Raw genomic sequence first — 8041 nt, 5'->3', positions numbered from 1 at the left:
TCTCTCTCTCTCTCTCTCTCTCTCTCTCTCTCTCTCTCTCTCTCTCTCTCTCTCTCTTTCTGTCACACACACACACACAATAAGACATTTGTTAGATATATAATAAATAAAAAATGCTTATCTTTTGAATTTGGTTATTTGACATCAGCCTGAGAAGGTAACCCAGTAGTTCAGCACTTCTCCATCATGTGTAAGTCTCTTGAACCATTGAACTTGGTAAAGGAAACCAAAAAACCAGAAAGAGAGAAAGAGAGAAAGAAAGAAAGAAAGAAAGAAAGAAAGAAAGAAAGAAAGAAAGAAAGAAAGGAGAGAGAAAGAGAGAAAGAAAAAGAAAGAGAGAGAGAGAGAGAGAGAAGATGGTAGACATCACTGTGTGCAAATCTATGTGCACATGCTCTTATGTGTGATTATCATAGGTGTATAATTTTTATGATGTGTAATTACCATGATTGCTTAAAATGTCAGCAAAGAGTCTAGGCAGGATTACTTTTCATGGACAATGATTAAAATCACAAGTAAATAGTGTCATGAGATTAAATTTGTGAGTTTTCGATCTGCTTTGGAGATCTCACTAGATTGTGGGACTATAGCAAAAGCAATCACTTCTGCTTTGCTACCCCCAGTTCCCACAGAGCATAGGTCCTCTCAAAATAAAGGACCTGTGTTCTTTCTCTAGGTGTACTTAGTAAACTACTATTTCAACAGGGCCACAATATTATGAAGGATTCACTTCTCTTCAAAACTTTTATAAATCATCTAAAAATGTACAGGTTACTATTTGCAGAAAGAACAGAAGTGCTGTGGTTCTTGGCCATAAGAAGAAAAAACACATTGAAATACAAGACATTAGAGCATAGAGAATACAGAGGAGGCCTTAGCAGCATATGAATCTATGCTAACCCAGGAATGCCGACATTGATTAAAGTTCTACAACATAATAGTAAAACTATTTTTATGTTTTTTATAGCATATAGTATTTGACTTAGTTACCATTCTAAGCTGGTACTTTTACTTATTTACATATATATATGTGTGTGTGTGTGTGTGTGTGTGTGTGTGTGTATACATATACACACACAAATATGATTTATTAAAATGATTATATATCAAATATATGATTAAATATGCATATATGCACATAATACATTAATATGTTATATACAATAAATTTGCTATTCTGGAAGGGCCACAAGATCACAGCTCTATCCCTGCCTCCAGTGATCCTTATGATGGAGGAGCCTTGGGATGAGAGTTTTTACAGGAGGTTAATGGAATATATATGTAATCACATTTATTCCATTATATATGGAATTCAATTATATAAATTAATCATTCATTTATATATGTATGAATATATTATAATCAATTAATAAAATTATGATTATATTATAATTAAAATATATAATTAATTATTAACAATAAATTAATATGTATATAAAATATAGATATACAACTTTAAATATATATAAATGAATACATGTATTAAATGAGATTTATAAAAATGCTTTATAGGTTCTGGTCTAGCTTTCCCAACAATTATTTCCACCAATGGAGTGTGAAGAATATAGCAGTTGTTTAGTTCACAAGGTTCTATGCCTTAGCTGGTCTTCAGTATATGCTGGAATCCGTAAGTATTGGTCTCTAATGCCAGTGAAGTAGTTGGGCTAGCAAGCAGAGAGCAAGTTGCTTCTTTCTCTCATATTCTTTCTGTCTGCCTTTCTTTCTTTCTTTCTTTCTTCCTTCCTTTCTTTCTTTCTTTCTTTCTTTCTTTCTTTCTTTCTTTCTTTCTTTCTTTCTTTCTTTCATGATATCAGGAGAAAGTGTGGTCAAGATTAAGGCCCTTGGTCCTGTGAAGGCTTGATTCCCCCGTGTAAGGGAATGCCAAGGCAGTGAGTTGGGAGTGGTTGGGTGGGTGGGGGAACACCCTCATAGAAACAGGGGGAGGAGGGATGGGATAGGGGATTTGCAGAAGGTAAACTGGGAAAGGGGATAACATTTGAAATATAGATAAATAAAGTATCCAATAATAAAGATTAAAGATGTATCATCCAACTACAGAAATATGGATTAGAGGTGGGACTTTCTACTTTATGTAATTTAATAATAATAAAATAATGCCTCACATATGGGCCCAGCTGCTTGAGTTGAGTTTTAGTTAATTTTAGTATTAGTCAAGTTGACAACCATGCATAGACAACACAAGCACTCAGTGCTCCCACCTCTTGAGTCATCTCTTCAGACTCATATTTATTTTTAAATAAAATAAAAATAACAAAACTGGAAATATTATTATCATCACTGTCAAGGATTCCTTTCATTTCAGTGATTCATAATGATCACTGATTTCCTTATTTCCAACATATTCTGCTTTCCCTCAATTCTCACTTTCAGTCATCAGCCTATGCGGTTTCATCCCTCTCTGTGACTGACTCTTATCCTTTACAGAAACCTCAACATTTGTGCATCCAGATTTGTATGTACTGTTTCCTGTAATTCCTGCATTCCTCCCCCACACAGCTGTCAAAACCCTTCAACCATCCTAGCACCTCCATTTTATTGACTTTCTCAGTTTTCCATATCACTATGTACATCTTCATCTTCTCTGGTAGAACAATGTAGTTGAAAGATAGACTGGATGGAAGGGTGCCTTCTTATTATAATTCCTTTTACTTTTAATTATACAAATGCCTTGAACCAGATGATGTTTTTGTCTAATAGCAAAATACAAACAAAGGTCATAAAAGTCCGTTTTACTTATTTTTATTTGCTTTATGACCCTTGTGGTTCTACATGCTTTCTATTCTAGTCATGATGATGTGCATAAATTTAATTGAGGTGAAGTGTCAGCTATCTCCCTGCTTCTAAATTCTTAAAGCACATTTTCTAAACTAATATGTTCCCGTGTCAAAGCTGATATATCTATTTAAATTTGTCTGATTTCCACATCTCTCATTTAATTAGTTCTTAATTCATGAAGACAACAGGAGTTTTATACTGGGACCTTTCAAACTATACACATAGCAATTGCTTTGGAGTACACTTTGGGATATCCACTTTTCTTTTTTAATTAGGATGGTCACATGATTTACTTCCCTAAAACTATGCATGCAATTAGTAGCACTAGCAATAATGAGCTAGTTTCCAGCAACCATAGAATGTGAGTGGGCCTCAGAAGAGGCCGACTGAGTAAAAACATCATGAGTGAGTGTCTGCTTTCATCATGGATACATCCAAGTAAAGGATTCCAGTACATTTGCCCCATATGTGTGACAAAGCTTCCCTGGCTAAGGTTCAGGATGAGTTTTGACAGTGTATGAAAAAAATATGTCACCATAAATTTCATTCCTCCAGATATTTATAGGCTGACAACTGCTCTCCACAAAGACTGCTCCTACTGAGATTATTTAAACCTCCCTCCTTGATTCAGCTGTATACAACAACCCTACCTCCCTGTTCAACTATAGACCATAAATATGCTGAAATTCTGGACTTTACATCTTCTCCCATTAGGGTCCAATCCACCTGATCCCAGCATTTCTGTATCTGTGTGTCTGTACATCTATCGTTTATACATTTCCTTTCCATCTCAGTCAGGTCGGTCCCTGTAGCCATACAAGGACAGTAAACATGGCCTCCCCTAACTTTTTAGAATTAAAACCCATTTTCAAATATAGTGGCTTGAAACAGTAATCTTGTATTATCTCTTCATCAATGGGGTAGTTAAATAATTATTCTAGAATTAGAAGTTTTCTATTTCAATTATGAAACATGAAAGATTTATTCATCTGGAAGTAAACTATAGATAGATGGTATGTCTCATGTATAAACCTATAGGATATATGTGCCTTGCTGTGTCCACAGACCTTTGTTGGGTCAGTATTGGGTCATATTTTTCCATTATGATATTCTAGCCATTTTCAGATGTCTATTTCCAAAGAGGAACACATAAGGACACAGATAAAGCACAAGTATTTCTTAGATCTGCATTTCCCAAAGATTGTTAGTTCTAATTTGATAAAACAATTCTTCGAGAAAACAAAGTTGATGAGGGGATCCTCTGAGAAGCATGTAGATGGAGAGGTCACAAACAAACAAACAAACAAACAAAAAACTAGCCCAGTAAAAATCATCCATATCTGTCCTCTCCTCCACTGTGTACCCAGCTTATCAAAAGACACAGTAACTACTTTAAATATTAACTCATTCAACTGAATGGAGGCAGGGATAATATCATTTGATTAAAATAAAGCCAAACATTTTACCTTGTCATAATAATGGTTAAATAAAATTGTCTTGTGGAAAACATATATTTTATTTGGCTGTCTTTTCAATATCGAGCATTTTCTTATTCAGAGCCTCCATTACAAAAGGGATCTGAAACACATGAATTCTTTAGGATCCTGGAATTCTATTTAGTGCAGAGATATATGGGTCAAAGCTGCCTTTTCTCCTGAGTGGTCATCCCCAGTATAATCTTAGGAATCAATATTGGACTCTGAGTTCTTCTTGGTTGATGCTGATGAGTTTTGTGGCCATATATATATATATATATATATATATATATATATATATATATAATATGATATGTATAATATATATAATATATAATATATATAATGCCTACTCTTTTAGAAGAGATTTTGGACATTTTTACTCTGAATTTTGTTTGTCTTTGGAACCATGATTTTTAACTTCTTTAATGCTGCAACACTTGAATCAGTTCCTAATGTTGTGATGAGTTGTAATGTTATGTGTTGCCACTTCATAACTGAAATTTATCTACTGTTAGAAATGGCTATGTAAATATCTGTTATGCACTATATCTGATATTTGACCCCTATGGCCATGCCCTTAGATCGTAAGGGAGTCACACCCCTCAGTTTGAGAATTGCTGATATAGAGTCAAAAAAAAGAAGTCTCATTTCTCCAGGAACCATTAACTTTTGCCCCTTCCAACTGAAGAGTGTTTAAGATACATTTCTGAAGAGGAATTTTAATCCAGAAACATGGCTTCTTTGGAAAGGGATCAGATCCAAAACAATTAGGTCTGTGTGATGTAGCTGAAGAACACATATTTATTCTCTCTAGCTGGAATATAATCATATCCTTAGAAGAAACCTTCAAACCCATACAATGTAGGTAAATGTAGCTTATAGAAGGATACTGCCATGTTTGAAAGTGACCTCTAACTGAGAAGCAGACAAATAGACAAATCAGAGAAAGATTTGACAGAATAGGATGTGCCCAACTTTCAGGACAGGAAAGAGAGGCTACTTAAGAGCAGTGCAGAGTGAGCCAGAAGCAAGAGCAAGTCAGTGAGTGTAGTTCAGTTGACTTCAGTCAATGCAGTGGAGTTTTGCTGAGTTCAGTTCAGTACAGTTTTGTGCAGTTCAGTTGAATGCAGTTGAATTCAGTTGAGTCCTTGAAATTCAGTTCAGTTTGATTCGATTTATGAATTTAGTGCAGTCAATTAAGTCAATGTGGTTTAGTACATGGAAACAGGAGGCAGTTTTACTGGGAAAGTTTTACAGCGATTGGTTGCTGAAAACAAACTAGTCACAGATGAAGATAGAATCAGGCAGAGATCAAGAAGGAAGCAGAAAATTAGAAGAGACTGCCAAAGTTAGTGAGGCCAGGCAGAGCAATTCAGTGAGAATCTGATAGAAGCTGGGTTGAATCAATCAGCTAGGAGATGAATTTTGAGTCAGAACACCTGAGTTGACCAGACAGCCAGAGTTCAGAAAGATCTAGAAAGAGTGAGCTTACTCAGCAGTTATGTCCCTGAGGCTAAAACACTTTAGGCCAAGGTTAACAAATGGAGCCTGGGACATGAAGGCTTCAAGATCTAGACTTGCAGAAGGTATGAAGGCTAGAAGCTTCCAGGCCTAGGCTTGTGAATAGTTAGCTCACTCAGAAACTCAGCCCGAATCATATATTTATAAAGCTTGTGTTTGGTTCTCATCCTCTGAGGAAATAAAACCAACGTTTACATATTTCTATTCTCAGTCTCTTTAAGCTCCATTATTTACAAGCAAACACTCTACTTGTAGGCATGAGAGAGATATATTAAAGACTATTTAAAATTAAACATGGGATATATATGAAGGAATAGAGCTTCCTACATGATGGAGGTGTAAAAAATAAAATAGAAGAAAATTCTCAAATGAAGAAGTTAAATTATACTCTTTATATGGTGATTTCAAAATAGCATTTTAAGGTATAGAACTTACTTTCCATTAATCTTTTTTGATTATAATATTGTAAATAAGTTTTTAGTTTCCCGAAACTTTTAATTCATGTATTAGTTACGGTTCAAGCTACAAATAACATGTTGAAAAGAAAGAGAAATAAAGATGGGAGAGATCATTTTATATATCCATCTATATTCCTAAGTTAAAAAGAATGTGAATATGATAATATTTGCAAAAAATGCACATAAAATTTTTAAGTTGAACAGCTAGGAGGGAATCATAAAATGCACGAGACATAAAAGCATAGAGATTAAGACTGTTTTTTCTATGTGTAACAGAGAAGAGATACCTTAAACTTAGTTGAAAACTTGTGGAAAAGTAAGATTACCCTGTGATAAAAACCAATGGGTAGTTAGACAAAGGAGATTGATGGATACTAGTTAACCAACTGTAAGCATGGGAGAAACAGACTATCTCTCCAGAAAGTAGGAAACCCAGTGATATTTCAAGCAGTCACAGTAAAGGCAATAAGCTCTTGACAACTAAGGGTAAGGCAAAATATCCATTACCTTTGGCATTTATATCATTCAGAGTGCTAGTAGCTCACGGCCATTAAGTTAAATTACTTCGTGAGAGTTTGCAGACTTGATTTTACTTTACCATGCATAAAATGTTTGGTAGGATTGTGTAGTTTTATGACTTGAATTGTCCCAATTTAGACAATTATTTACAATGATAAGTACAGATAAACAATTTTAAGGAGATTCTAGTGACTTTATTAATTTCCTCTAAATTTATAAAATGAATGTATAAGCCAGACCCACAAAAATAAATATGACATGCATCCATGGTATGATAAAGGTTATAGGTATATTTTAGCTGTTAAATAACTAATAGCCAAGCTATAAACCATATACCAAGAAAGGTTAGGTATAGAGGAAGGGTCTATGGGAGTCTCATTGATTTCCTTTGAAGGGGCAAATACATTAGATTTTATGGGCAGATTGGTGGCTGGAAAGCTAGAAAGAGAGGATCAGGTGGGATGATGGAATGAATGAGGGGAGAGACAGATAGGATTGAGGGGTATTTGGGAGAGTTCTATGGAAATTTAATGTAGTGAAAACCTTCTAAAATAAATGAAGGGTATCCAGTGAAATCTACAAATAAGGAGGGAGACTTGTCACAAAACAAAGTTTCCAGTGCTGGGACTGGGTTACACCTAATTGAGTCTTGAGCAAATGGGTCCTGTGGAAATCCCAGAACCACATATCACACTGCCAAGACAAACTGAGAGCAAGGCCCCATTGCTGAAGACAACACTCATAGGATTCGTTGGACATGGAGAGATCAAGCTGGTGTCTACATAGAAGCTTTACACACTATGTTCTAGTTTCTTTGGTATAGGAAGGTAACTCTGCAGGCCACCAAAGAAAAACGCAAACTCCAACTCATACACAAAACCTTTGATACAAAATACTTTCCTGCCTAGAAAATACAATAGGCCAATGGTGGCCCAAGTTTTCTGGGACTAGCCAACAAAACTCTTATTTGTCTGAAGTTCTGCTGTATGAGATGGAACATACTCAGGATACTGCTTGGTCAGAATCTAATCAGAGATTAGATAGCCCAAAGACTTAGCATCAAAGCAAGTTCTACTTCTTAAGAAAAAGAAGTTGTGCAAAAATGACTCCTAGTGGTGTTTGGCTATACTCAGAGATCAGTATCTAATTCAGCCATCATCAGAGAAATGTCCTCCCATAGAAGACGGGAACAAATAGAGACTCACAGTCAGACAGTTCACACACACACACACACACACACACAGAGAGAGAGGGGGGAGGGACAGTGGG

Source organism: Grammomys surdaster, unplaced genomic scaffold (genome assembly GCF_004785775.1).
Source record: "Grammomys surdaster isolate TR1022 unplaced genomic scaffold, NIH_TR_1.0 126271, whole genome shotgun sequence".
In the NCBI taxonomy this organism is placed as follows: Eukaryota; Metazoa; Chordata; class Mammalia; order Rodentia; family Muridae; genus Grammomys; species Grammomys surdaster.
This window is presented reverse-complemented; position numbering follows the sequence as displayed.